We start from the raw sequence: 14,343 nt of genomic DNA on the forward strand, positions 1-14,343 counted from the left end.
AGTCCAAAGCATCCTCCTACACCCCAAACTCCTCATCCCTGGCCCCACCCCAGAGCCTGCACCCCCAGCCAGAGCCCTCACACCCCCCCGCACTCCAATCCCCTGCCCCAGCCCTGTGAAAATGAGTGAGTGAGTGAGTGAGTGAGGGTGGGGAGAGCGAGCAACAGGGGGAGGGGGGGATGGAGTAAGTGGGGGTGGGGCCTCAGAGAAGGGGTGTGGCATGGACCCCTGCTACATCATTGGCTGGGGGCACCAGTGCAGGACGTTACTGAGAACCTGCCCCGGGAGCTGAGGGCTGATGCAGGGAGCGGGGGAAGAGCTCTCCTCTGGGAGACAGCAGGGGCAGCTACAAGAGGCCATGAGGGTGAGTTGACTGACATCTGCACCAGCAGCTACTCCCCCCAGCACTGTCTTATCCTCGCCAGTGCGCAGGGCCCTGCCTCTGCAATTAGCGTGAGTGGTGAGAGCTGGGACTAGAGGCTGGGTCTGTACTTTGTGTCACTGGGTCATCACTAGTGACACAGAGGCACTGGTACCTCTGGGCCAAACCAGACCCTCGCTGTTGTAACCAGCACAGCTAGGGTGACCAGATCACCCAAGTCAAATATCGGGACCCGGGGGGAGGGGGGGAGGGTGACGCGGGGGTGGGAGAAGGGGGGGCAAAAAAAAAAAACCCAACCCTTCCTCTGCAAGCGCTGGAGGGAGGCCCGGGAGATCCTTGCCTGATGCCACACGTTGGTCGGGACGCGGGACAAACAAGGAAATATCAGGACAGTCCCGATAAAATCGGGACGTCTGGTCACCCTAAGCACAGCCCTGCTGCAGCCAGTGGAGCTAGGTTGGCTGACACCAGCTGGCCCCATGGTGACTGGCAGGCTGGTGCTGGGGACTCATCTTTTCTGCCCTCCAGCAATCCCCCCCTCCTCCTGCGCTGCTGCAGAGGCTGACTTGGCAGCCGAGGGATCCCCAGCCAGGTGCTGAGTTCTCCAGCTGGCACAGGCTGCAGGGAGGCAGTGTCCTGAGTCTGTGGTGGTGTAGACAGGACCAGGGTCGGCGGAGGACCACATGGTGTCCCACCCTCCCTTTGTTAAACTTTTGAATACCTTATATTTTATTATATTTGTAGCCCATTTCACGACTTTGATGCACGATTTGCATGGATGGGTCATCCCTGTTGTATAAGATGATAAATTTGCACGCTAGGATCTGTACATCTCTAGTTAGTCATGCCATATGTGAGCAAATAAAAAAATCATTTCTTCTAAGCTTATAGAAACTTTTAAATTTTAAGAATAAGTGAAATGTACCGACATCAAGAAATTGAACTGTGCATCGACATTGGGTGGACCAGCATTAAATAGTGTTACAGTAATGACTGCCTGAGTCCTTTAGTTCAACAGGTCGCTTTTCTCGCCTTTGCCCTCACAAACTGAAGCACAGACTGACCAATGGCATTTTCAAGCAATAAAATAGCCAGCAATGTCAGTCTCTTGTCAGTCATTGTTGATCAAAGATGTTTTAATGAGCCTGAGCTTCGAAAAGCTGGGCTTACCATTTGTGGAATGGAGAGCACTTCCCGTGTGGCAAAATGTGACAGATGTAGTCCAATTTGGCATAGAGGTCTTTATCATTGATGTCCAAACATTCCCCATGTGTCAGCATCTGGGGAAGGTTCATACAATTGTTCAGGAGTGTTTTCCTGTCCGCTGTCAACTTACTATGGTCATATAAACTCCCCCAGGTCTTTTTGTGCTGCTTCATTTGTCCAAACATTTCTTTGATGGACACTTGAGCAGTTTCAGCGAGGAAGCAAAAAATCTCACCCTTGAATTATTCTTCTGAGCTTCCCAGCACCTCATCTCTGCCCTTCTAACCAAACTGTCTCTTCTGATGAATACGAGTTTCCTTGAAGACAGACTCAACTCCTAAGTTTTCCACCATTTCTTTGGCAGCAGTGATGGCATCTTCAAATCCATTGTCTCTGTAGGCCACAATGTAATCAAGGCAGCTTCTCATCAAAGTAGTAGCGGTCGCGATGTCCATCGACTGAGTTTGTAATGCCTTGTGTACAATGGTTATTTGGAACAGGATATTGGGCCAAACCACAACTGAGATGAAACATTTGAAGTCAGTGATCTGGTTTGCCAGGCTTTGCACCTCGTGTCGGATTCTGGCCTTGGCTTTACTTGACTATGCCAGTTCCATCCGGGCATCGTAAGCCACAGTCACTTGGTGCCTCACTGGCCTTATGCTGTCAATGAAGCTTTCCCAGCGAGTGTCACTTAACGGCTTCATGTCAGATTTATAACGTTGTCCGTGAGGATCTTCCACCTAATAGCTGGTGCTGAAAACAGGACATACGTCCTTTGCAGTACTCAGAGAGAGATACTGAATCTAAAGAAGACGATGCTGCATCTGACACAACCAGGTTGAGGGAATGGCAGCCACAAGGCATGAAAAAAGCTCTTGGATTCAACACAAGGATCCTTGCCTGATGCCACTGTCACTGCCCTTCATGTTCACACCATTGTTGTAGCCTTGGCTGCAGCAGCCCTGAAGCTTTATTTTAGTCTCATTCAAAACATTCATAAACAGTTCAGTTAGACCTTTTCCAGTAGAGTCGTCCACAGACTGGAAACAAAGTGTTCCTTTACTTGGATACAGCCGTCCTTGTCATCAACAAATCTTACTGTAAATGACATCTTTTCACTGTGACTAATGTCGGGAGTGCAGGCCATTATTATGGCGTAGAACTTCACTTTGCCGAGCCCCATTAATACGTTATCAAGCACCTTCCTTGCCATAAGTAATGGTCCATAACTTCTTTATGAACTACTCGACGTAGGTGTTCAGGCATGACATCATTGTATTTCCCAAGGCGCTCTACCAAACTGAAGAAATTACCGTTATGTTCCGTGAACAACTTATTTGACGAGCCCTGGTCCTCAAGGAATCCATTTTGAAGCACTTGGAGGAGAGGAAGATGATCAGGAACAGTCAACATGGATTCACCAAGGGCAAGTCATGCCTGACCAACCTGATTGCCTTCTATGATGAGATAACTGGCTCTGTGGATATGGGAAAAGCAGTGGATATGATATATCTTGACTTTATCAAAACTTTTGATACGGTCTCCCACTGTATTCTTGCCAGCAAGTTTAAAAAGTATGGATTGGATGAATGGACTATAAGGTGGATAGAAAGCTGGCTAGATTGTTGGGCTCAATGGATAGTGATCAACGGCTCAATGTTTAGTTGGCAGCTGGTATCAAGCGGAGTGCCCCAAGGATCGGTCCTGGGGCCGGTTTTGTTCAACTTCTTTATTAATGATCTGGATGATGGGATGGATTACACCCTCAGCAAGTTCGCGGATGACACTAAGATGGGGGGAGAGGTAGATATGCTGGCGGGTAGGGATAGGGTCCAGAGTGACACTAGACAAATTGGAGGATTGGGCCAAAAGAAATCTGATGAGGTTCAACAAGGACAAGCGCAGAGTCCTGCACTTAGGAAGGAAGAATCCCATGCAACGCTACAGGCTGGGGACTGACTGGCTAGGCAGCAGTTCTGCAGAAAAGGACCTGGGGATTACAGTGGACAAGAAGCTGGATATGAGTCAGCAGTGTGCCCTTGTTGCCAAGAAGGCCAATGGCATATTGGGAGCATTGCCAGCAGATCGAGGGAAGTGATTATTCCCCTTTATTCGACAATGGTGAGGCCACACCTGGAGTATTGCACCCAGTACTGGTTCCCACACTACAGAAGGGATGTGGACAAATTGGAGACAGTCCAGTGGAGGGCAATGAAAATGATCAGGGGGCTGGGGCCAGTGGTGTAGCCAGGTGGAAGGATCAGGAGGAGTAATAAAAAAAAGGCACCACCGCTGCGGCGCTTTTACTGACGGGGCGGTGCTTTTACTCACCCGGCGGCATCCGGATCTTCGCCGGCATCTCGGTGGTGAGACCTTCACTAGCTCTGTGGGTCTTCAGCGGCATTTCAGCGGCAGGTCCTTCAGTGCCGCCGAAGACCCGGAGTGCTGCCGGGTGAGTAAAAAGGTGCCAAGAAATTGACAAGGCTCCACTTGTGCTCAGTGGGGGAGCTGTCCCGCTCTCTCCCAGCTACGCTACTGTCTGGAGCACATGACTTATGAGGAGAAGCTGAGGGAACTGGGATTGTTTAGTCTGCAGAAGAGAAGAATGAGGAGAGATTTGATAGCTGCTTTCAACTACCTGAAAGGGGGTTCCAAAGAGGATGGAGCTCGGCTGTTCTCAGTGGTGGCAGATGACAAAACAAGGAGCAATGGTCTCAAGTTGCAGTGCGGGAGGTTTAGGTTGGATATTAGGAAAAAAAATTTCACTAGGAGGGTGGTAAAGCACTGGAATGGGTTCCCTAGGGAGATGGTGGAATCTCCTTCCTTAGAGGTTTTTAAGGTCAGGCTTGACGAAGCCCTGGCTGGGATGATTTAGTTGGGAATTGGTCCTGCTTTGAGCAGGGGGTTGGACTAGATGATCTCCTGAGGTCTCTTGCAACCCTGATATTCTATGATTCTATGAAATGGTTCCATCGATCCCCTGATCCCTAGCACAGATCTTCACAGGGTGCTGAGAAATGCATCCTCTGCAGTGTTCCATGGAAAATGCAGTTATGAAGAGTCCTTGTCCCAGCCTGGGAGACTGTGAAATGCTGCATGGCCATAGGTTCGTGATGCTCTTTCTTTTCAGGGGAAGTTGCTGCAAGTATCAGGGGTTTTCTCTGCCTTAATCTCTCCCACTAGACTCATGGAGTTCAAACTGCTCACATTAACGAAGAGAAGGTTCAGGGATGACTTGATCCCAGTCTGTAAGTACCTACACAGGGAATAAATATTTAATAACGGGCTCTTCAGTCTATGGGCGCTGGCTTCCTCTGGGTGTGGGGGGTGCTCAACCCCCCGCTCTGCCCCAGGCCCCATCTGCCCCCTTTCCCCAAGCCCCCACCCTGTCCCGCCTCTTCCCGCCCCGCTCCGCCCTGGGCCCTGCCCCCATCCACTCCACCCCCAGGGCCGGTGCAAGGATATTTTGCGCCCTAGGCGAAACTTCCACCTTGTCTCCTCCCTCCCCATCCCCTCCCCCCGGACCATCGCTTATTATAAACTTTCAAAAATGACTACTGCATAATGTGGCATTGTTCATTAGAATGAATACAAGGGGGTCAGAGGAGATGATCACAACGGTCCCTTCTGGCCCGGGGGAACCTATGAGCAAGGAGTAGGCTGAGAATGCCCCCAGCTCACAGGGTCTCTAAATGTTCTCAGGCTCTGAGTACTTCGCCCTCTGGGGGGGACCCTGGGGCAAGGTGGGCAGAGCCGGGCTCTCCCAGGGAGCAGGTGAGGATCTCCCTCAGGATCAGGGCCGGCTCCCCGCGTTGGCACAGTGCCACCGAGGGAGGGTCGGTGTATGGAAGCAGCACCTGTGCCAGTCCTTTCCCCTCCGTCGCGCTGCGGGGTTTAGTTTCACTTTCCCTCGCCCCAGGAGGCGGCTGTGTCCAGTCCCAGGTGAGGCACGTTGGAGGGCGAAGCTCACCTGAGCTCAGGACCGTGTCCTGCTTCCCCCAACGGCTCTGTCCCTCGGCCGCACTGGTCGCCGCGCCTGGCTGGCTATCTCCTCACTCTGCCACAGGCTCCCACTGACCATCCTGCGCGGCACCCCTCGCTGCCGGGGCAGGTTTATTATGGAGGCTTCGCTCCCTGCCCTGCCCTGCTCAGCTGACTCCCATGATGCCAGACACCGCTTTTTGGTGCCCCCAAATCTTGGCGCCCTAGGCGGCCGCCTAGTTCACCTAGTGGTTACACCGGCCCTGCCCACCCCTTCCCACAAGTCCCCACCCCCATCCTGCCTCTTCCTGCCCAGTTGCACCCCTGCCCCTGGATCACCCATGGAGTTGGCGCCTATGTTTCAGTTGAACAGACAAAGGTAGGAGATGCAATGGCTGGAAGTTGACATGAGACAAATTAAGACTGGCATTAAGGCATAATTTTTGTAACAATGAAGGTAATTAACCTTTGGAACAATTTACCAAGGGTCCCAGTGGATTCTCTATCACTGGCCATTTTTAGATCAAGACTGAGTGTTTTCGTAAAAGCTCTGCTCTAGTTCAAACACGGATTAATTCGGGGCAGGTCTCTGGCCTGTGTTATGCAGGAGATCAGACCAGATGACCACAGTGTTCACCTCTGGCCTTAGAATCTATGAAACTAGAGTCAGTTTTTGAGGGAGCTTTGCTCATAAAAACATAAGACCGGCCACAGTGGATCAGACCAGTGGTCCATCTAGCCCAGTATCCTGTCTTCCAACAGTGGCCAATGCCAGGTGCCCCAGAGGGAATGAACAGAACAGGTAATTATCAAGTGATCCATCCCCTGTCACCCATTCCCAGTTTCTGGCAAACAGAGGCTAGGGACACCATCCCTGCCCATCCTGGCTAACAGCCATTGATGGACCTATCTCCATGAATTTATCTAGTTCTTTTTTGAACCCTGTTATAATCTTGGCCTTCACAACATCCTCTGGCAAGGAGTTCCACAGGTTGACTGTGTGTTGTGTGAAGAAATACTTCCTTTTGTTTGTTTTCAACCTGCTGCCTATTAATTTCATTTGGTGCCCCCTAGTTCTTGTGTTATGAGAAGGAGTAAATAACACTTCCTTATTGACTTTCTCCACACCAGTCATGATTTTATAGACCTCTGTCATATCCCCCCTTAGTCATCTCTTTTCCAAGCTGAAAAGTCCCAGTCTTATTAATCTCTCCTCAGACGGCAGCCATTTCATACCCCTAATAATTTTTGTTGCCCTTTTCTGAACCTTTTCCAATTCCAATAAAACTTTTTGAGATGGGGTGACCATATCTGCATGCAGTATTGAAGATATGGGCATACCATGGATTTATACAGAGGCAATATGATATTTTCTGTCTTATTATCTATCCCTTTCTTAATGATTCCCAACATTCTGTTCATTTTTTTGACTGCCCTGCACATTGAGTGGATGTTTTCAGAGAACTATCCACAATGACTGCAAGATCTCTTTCTTGAGAGGTAACAGCTAATTTAGACCCTATCATTTTATATGTATAGACGTGATTATGTTTTCCAATGTGCATTACTTTGCATTTATCAACATTGAATTTCATCTGCCATTTTGTTGCCCAGTCACCTAGTTTTGTGAGATCCTTTTGTGGCTCTTCACAGTCTGCCTGGGACTTAACTATCTTGAGTAGTTTTGTATCATCTGCAAATTTTGCCAACTCAACTGTTTTCCCCCTTTTCCAGATCATTTATGAATATGTTGAACAGGACTGGGCCCAGTACAGACCCTGGGGGCCACCACTATTTACCTCTCTCCAGGCTGAAAACTGACCATTTATTTCTGCTCTTTGTTTCCTATCTTTTAACCAGTTACCGATCCATGAGACGGCCTTCCCGCTTATCCCATGACAGCTTACTTTGCTTAAGAGCCTTTGGTGAGGGACCTTGTCAAAGGCTTTCTGAAAATCCTTGGTATTTGACTGAGATTACTGAAAGGGGATTGTCTGCATGCTGTTTGGGCCCACTGCTCTTCTAGGACTGGCTGATGTGTAAATAAACAAGTTACACTAAGGGAAAACCCAGACTCTTCACTTATTTTCCTCCAACGAGAAAATGACTTGCAAGGTCCCAGGGTCTGCTACTGTTTGATGGGGGTGAGAGAATCTATACCCCATGCTGGAGCCAGTGGTTGCACTCACACCTCTCTGTCCTGCATGAAGCCTGCAGCTTAGCACCCTGTAACTTCACATTGAGGCAAGGGCATTCTGGAAAAATTGATGTGCTCCAGCCAGGCAAAGAGAAGAATTTTCTCTGCAATTCTCTAAAGGAGAGGCCCAGAAGCTGTAATCCCCAATTAGAATTTTAAACCAGAGTATCCTAAGTTTCCAGCCGGAACTTGCTCAGAAGAGCAGTGTCGTTAGAGCTGTAAAGCTGTAATTGCCTCTCAGGTAGGGCAGGGACGCTGAAACAATGTGAATAGTGGGGTGCTGGGAGCCATTGAACCAAACTGTAAACCCTGGATAGGATGGAAACCACTTCAAGCCAGGGGGTGTGGCAGTCCCCCTAGTTCCAGCGCCTATGAAGTAGGGCATTCCAAAGCATAATGCATTAATGAATCTTAGTGGCTTAGGACAGGCTCAGCCAATGAAACAAGGTAGAGATGTTACATCATCTGCTAAACTCTTATTGGCTGATTGTACTCTGAGGGCGGCTCGCTGGTATTTAGTTGCTCTATGCACAGTTTTGCACCAGTGTAACTATGTTGGTTAGGGATGTGGCTTTTTGACTGAAATGGTTGTACCACTACCACCCCTAATGGGGAGCCAGAGGGGCTGGTATAAAGGTGCATCTTACTGATGTAGCTTATTCCCCTTCTTGTACACTAACTGCAGAGCCATGGGGAAAGCAGGGTCATGTTTATTTCCCTTTCCTGATTAGAGATGGAGTCAATCCAAGGAGCAGTCAATAGAGGGCAGGAAATTCAAGAGACGGACGGAGAGGGCCACAATTCCTAGCATCATGGAAGTGTTAGCAAACGAATCCTCACAGCCCCCGGGAGGTAAAGAAATATCATCCCCACCGTACAGGTGGGGAAACTGAGGCACAGAACGGGGCTGGCTCAGGACACACAGGAAATCAGCAGCACAGCAAGACACAAGAAACCAGCTGTTCCTAGTCTCCAGTCACCTTAGCCCACTAGACCCAGAGTCTCAAAGGTATTCAGGTGCCTAACTCTCCTTAAAATCAATGGGACTTAGGTGCCTAAACACCTCTGAGGATCTGAGCCCTCGTGTCCAATGGGTAATGCCCATTCACTCTATACCTCTCTAGTGGTGACTGGGCCACAGACAGGGCTTCAGAGGCCTGCTACAACCTTAGCTAACACAGCTCGATCATTTAACTCAGGCAGGAGAGGCTTGTGCTTTTAGATCCAGATATCCCAGGGGTGACCCAGGAACCTCTCAATGCCAACTGGCAAAGGGCAGAGAGAGGGTGCAGGGGGCTGCAGCGTCTATTGAGTCCAGCCTTTAGATTCTAGTTCACCAAAGTGTGTCCTGGAACGTCTCAGGTGAAAGCCTGTGGCCCACATCTCACCAGTATCATCGCAAAACACACATACAGATGTTGTGTAAGGAGTTATGTATGTAGGTGGAAAATTATGTTCTTAAAGTGGGGGAGAACCCTATCATAGAATCATAGAATATCCGGGTTGGAAGGGACCTCAGGAGGTCATCTAGTCCAACCCCCTGCTCAAAGCAGGACCAATTCCCAACTAAATCATCCCAGCCAGGGCTTCATCAAGCCTGACCTTAAAAACCTCTAAGGAAGGAGATTCCACCACCTCCCTAGGTAACCCATTCCAGTGCTTCACCACCCTCCTAGTGAAAAAGTTTTTTCTAATATCCAACCTAAACCTCCCCCACTGCAACTTGAGACTGTTACTCCTTGTTCTGTCATCAGGTACCACTGAGAACAGTCTAGATCCATCCTCTTTGGAACCCCCTTCCAGGTAGTTGAAAGCAGCTATCAAATCCCCCCTCATTCTTCTCTTCTGCAGACTAAACAATCCCAGTTCCCTCAGCCTCTCCTCGTAAGTCATGTGCTCCAGACCCCTAATCATTTTTGTTGCCCTCCGCTGGACTCTTTCCCAAAACTGGACACAATACTCCAGATGAAGCCTCACCAATGTCCAATAGAGGGGAATGATCATGTCCCTTGATCTGCTGGCAATGCCCCTACTTATACATGAGGTGCACATCACAGGTTTGCTCTACTCTTTTGGGGGGATAAAGACGACACCCTGGCATCCCTCACCTAGGCAGTAAATGGACAGCAAATTTGCTTCCTGAAAGTGGGATCTCAACCAGGCTTGGCTGAGAACGCTGGATAGATCTTTGGGTGAGATGAGTTTCTTTAGACGAGAGGATAACTCGTTAGTTAGGTTTAGTCTCAAAAAGGCGTGTTATGATTTTGTTTCATATGGAACCATTTGTTTGCAATATTCTTACTCACTGTCACCTGAATGTCTGTTCTGTGGTATTAACATATCCTTGTTTTCACTATAAATATTTTGTGACATTACACCCCATATTTATCATAGAAATATTATGATATGAATATGGCATAACTAAGATATGCTTCATGCAAGATGGGCCATGTAAGGTTTCACTGGAAAGGTTATGATTTGCTGGATGTGATTATCCAATTTGTATACACATATCATTTCTGTATCTGAGGTTAGAAATATTGACTATTTAACAATTACAACTATATGTGTATTTGGGGGAACGACAGTAGGCAATCAGCCTGAATGAGCCATTTAAAAAGGACAATAGAACTTTGGAGATGCTAATCTCCCACCATCCTGAGGAGCTTCCTGGGTTGTTGCTTTGACACTGCGGGGTCATTTGATGATGTGACCTGGTACGGAGAACCACCTTGAACTCTGCTGGTATTTTTCCACTGGTGACAAAGGGCTCCTGCCTTGTGTAAATTCTATTTAAGGCTGGGGAGTAAATCAATCAGGACTCTTCTCTATTGCCTCCCTGTCCAAGAAGGAAGATGGCTAAAAACACCCAGCGGCAGGGTCTGAGTCCAGGCTGAGACAGGAATCCAGTCTGTAAAGAGAAATAACTGAAACTCTAAGCTACAGAAACTCTGCAACCTGCCTAAAACAACATTTAGGGTGAGAAATTACATTTTGTAACCTGTTTCTTGAGTGTATTAAGCTTAGTTTCAACGAGGAGTCCGGTGGCACCTTAAAGACTGACAGATTTATTTGGGCATAAGCTTTCGTGGGTAAAAAAACCTCACTTCTTCAGAAGCTTATGCCCAAATAAATCTGTTAGTCTTTAAGGTGCCACTGGACTCCTCGTTGTTTTTATGAATACAGACTAACACTGCTACCCCCTGATACTTGGCATTAAGCTTTGTTTTTTCGTTTTGTTTTCTTTGCTCAGTAATCTGCTTTGTTCTGTTTGCTGTCCCTTATATTCACTTAACATTTACCTTTTATCGTTAATAAACTTATTTCTTGTTTATTTCAGAACCCAGTTTGTGCAAGTCATATCTGGGGGGGGGGAGACAAAAAGCTGGGCATAGCTCTCTCAATGAGCTTGCTCTGAAACAGTGCAAAACAATATTATTTGGGGTTTATCCCCCAAAGGATGTGTGCATGTGAGTGTTGGGCAATCCCCGAGCTGATTCCTCCCACGCAGAGCTGATCTCAGTGTCTCTCTCCATTTGCAGCTGGGTGTGTCCCTACCTGTGTGTGTGCTGGAGGAGGCTTGAGGGCCTGACTCAGCAGAACAGGGTGAGGAAACCCAGGCTGGTGGAAAGGGTGGGCTCAGTGAGACCCCAGCACATCAGGTGACACCTCGGACAGGGGTCCAACCTGTCACATAGAGCTCGGTGTTGTGGTGCTTGGTGTTGGGTCTGAGCTGACTCTCACCAGCTGCTCCCTTGGGAACAGCAGGCCTGGTTCAGTGGAGAAGGGGCTGGATGCTGCAGGGCACTCGGGGGTTACTGTGCACCTGTCACTGCCTGCACAGAGAGAGCGAGGTCGATGCAGGCCTGGAAGGCAGGGCCGGTGCTGCCAGAGGCTGCAGGGAGCTGCTCCACAGCAGGCAGAGGCTTCTCATGCTAAGGGCAGGTCATGGCGAGGTGCCGAAAAGCCACCCAGGGGTGCAGTTTAACTCTGGCAAGGCCCTCAGTACGGTGCTATTGGCTGGGTCCACTGGTTCTGCTCTCCTCCCCCCTGCTGTAATTGTACATTGCAATTACTCCAGTCATGTCACAGAGAGGAGAATTGGGGCCCACACAGCTAGTAAAGGGACAACATCTTCCCCTTGGGGCAGACGAAGATCAGAGCACAGGAGCATGCTGCATACATGCCTGTCTATAGCAGATTAGAGTAGACCAGGCTGCGCTGCATGGCCATACAGCAAGCAATGCCCCCATTTTCCTGGCTTTAAGGGATGTGGGATCTAATGACCTGCATCAGGGTTCTGCTGCTAACGCCATGGCAGAGAAGCGCAACCATCACACCATCTGCTCCTGGTGCATGAAGATCACGCTCAGACTCTGCTCTAGTTCTGGCAGCCATGGCTGGTTTGAGCTTAGCCCCCCAGGCTGGAGACGGAAGGCAAGTGTGCAGGGAGGGGGGCAGCACACTCCACAAGGTTCCAGTGCTGTCAACTCTCCTGGCTGTAGCACGAGTCGGTGTTTTTCGGAAAGCCCCCAGCTCCTGGAGTCATGTGATTCTGAGAGATACCCAGCTTCCATTTCAAACACCAAGCCGTAGCTGGGGAAGTATTTTCTAGCTCTGGCAGTGGCACAGAAATGGGACCCCCCCTAGAAGGCTCAATAATCATCCAGCAAATTGTATTAGTTTTAAAATCTCCTGATGTGTAGAGGGGTCCTGGCCTCGGAGTTCTGAAATGAGGGGGGTGGAATCTGTAATTTCACCCTCTGCCCACGCCCCCATCCTGGGGAAAACCAGTCTGACTGGACATATTTGACCATCCTGGCGAGAACATCAGGGGTTTTGCATCCCTGTCACTCTCTGTCCAGGTTAGCTGAAGCTCGGAGAAACTGTGCTGTGTTAGCCTAGCCCCTGACACCTTGATGGTAAAGCGACTAAGCCTTGTGTAAGCAAGTCTGCTGCTCTCTGTCCTTCACCTCTGCCTTTATCACCTCTCTCTGGAGTCTGGCAGCAGATTTGACAGCATCTTGTGGGGAAAAAAATAAAAATCCCCTGCTAAACCAGGGTCACTTGTTAATTGTTAACACTCATTTCGTGCCACCTGTTCTTGTTCCCAGACTAATTTTGATCCTGTTTATCAGGGGGCTTTATTCCCCTGGGAGTGGTGCTTCAGGAAAGGCACAAATGCTGACACCACGAAGGGGATCAGCCTCTGGAAAGGCTGGTCGGGAGGCAGAGGAAAGCCAGGGATGGGCAGGCCTGGGAGGTTCACCCAGCAGCTGAGGTTACCCATTACCTGGGTCAAAGACGAGGGAACCACCCTGTAGAAAAAGATTCCCATTGTCACAACTGCCATTGTGCCAGAGACCCAGAGTGGGGAAAAGGGCCACTACTGGGAAATGCCTTGTGGGGTCAGTTGGAAGTGAACTGGGTGTGATTATTTGACTTTGATCTTGTACATTCAGAGAATGGACACAAGCCAAGTCCAGCCCCGGGAGACTCTGCAGAAACCCAGGCAGTTCCCCCCGCCATGGAATTTGGGGCCCTGTGTCTCTCTGAATGGGAGATCAACACTCTGCCCTTCTCATTTCTTCTAAATCCAACAATTACAATAACGCAGGGAAATTAAATGCAAGAGGTGCAATACAGCACCCTACACGCACACGTCAAGGAAGCTAAATGAGCATTCCCTTAGCAGAGAGAACCCGACCGGGGTGCCAAGGCCAGAGAAGAGTGACGGGGTGCCACCCTCCCGCACACTGCCTTGTGGTACGGCTTAGCCCGGCAGGCCTGCTGCACTCTTTCTCCCTCTTGCAATGCTTGACTCCCAGCCCAGAGTACTTCGACCAAGATTCTCCCTTTACCTCTTATTTATTCACTCCTGTACAGAGTACAGCTTCTTTAGCCCCTCACGTCCACCCTTGGAGCCCGGGTCCTCTCCAAAATTCAGGCGGCCCACAGCCTCCTCCTGGCTCTGTGTAAGAATTCAGGCAGGCTCCCTCCTTGTGCCGAGAATCCCTCTGCCCTACTCCTGGGCCCTATGTACTATAAGCTAAGCCGACCTCTCCTCCCGGCGTCTGTCTGGGATCTCCTCTGGCTAAGAGCACCCTTAGCAACTGGGTCCTGGTAGCCGTTTAGCTGGTCCAGGTGCTCCTTCGTCACTTAGCTGCCAACCAGCCACCCAGGCAGTTAATTACTTACAGGTGGGCTGAGATGGGCTTGTTCTCCTTAACGAAGCCTGTTGTGGATAGGCTGGGCCCTGATTCCCCTCAAAGGGGCCAGCCACCCTGTGTCAATAAGGCATTAAAATGAGTCCCATAGAAAGCAGTACAAAGTCCTACGTGGTCTCCCTGAATCTGAATCGACTTTACGCGCACACTTTGCATGAAGGTTCCATTTGGAAGCGGTTTATAGAGGGCTAACGAAGGCTAAGTAGATATTTTAAGAACTGTTAATTGGTTGCTGTAGATCATTATAGAGACCAATAGATGTGTGGGTGGCTTGTAACCCTAGCCAATAACCATCCATAACCCCGGCTGCTGATGGGCTTATAACCACCTCTAATACACGCTGCTGG

General features: G+C 49.4%; 1 long non-coding RNA gene across 1 annotated transcript; it reads left to right on the forward strand.

Annotated features, from left to right (window-relative positions):
* The first annotated feature begins 262 nt into the window (after positions 1-262).
* LOC128825968 (uncharacterized) lies at positions 263-9,283 on the forward strand. Its single transcript, XR_008442770.1, has 3 exons — positions 263-364; positions 4,775-4,839; positions 7,433-9,283. It is a non-coding gene; the product is annotated as an uncharacterized LOC128825968 (long non-coding RNA).
* Positions 9,284-14,343: the final 5,060 nt, after the last annotated feature.

Source organism: Malaclemys terrapin, chromosome 19, assembly GCF_027887155.1.
Source record: "Malaclemys terrapin pileata isolate rMalTer1 chromosome 19, rMalTer1.hap1, whole genome shotgun sequence".
NCBI lineage: Eukaryota > Metazoa > Chordata > Testudines > Emydidae > Malaclemys > Malaclemys terrapin.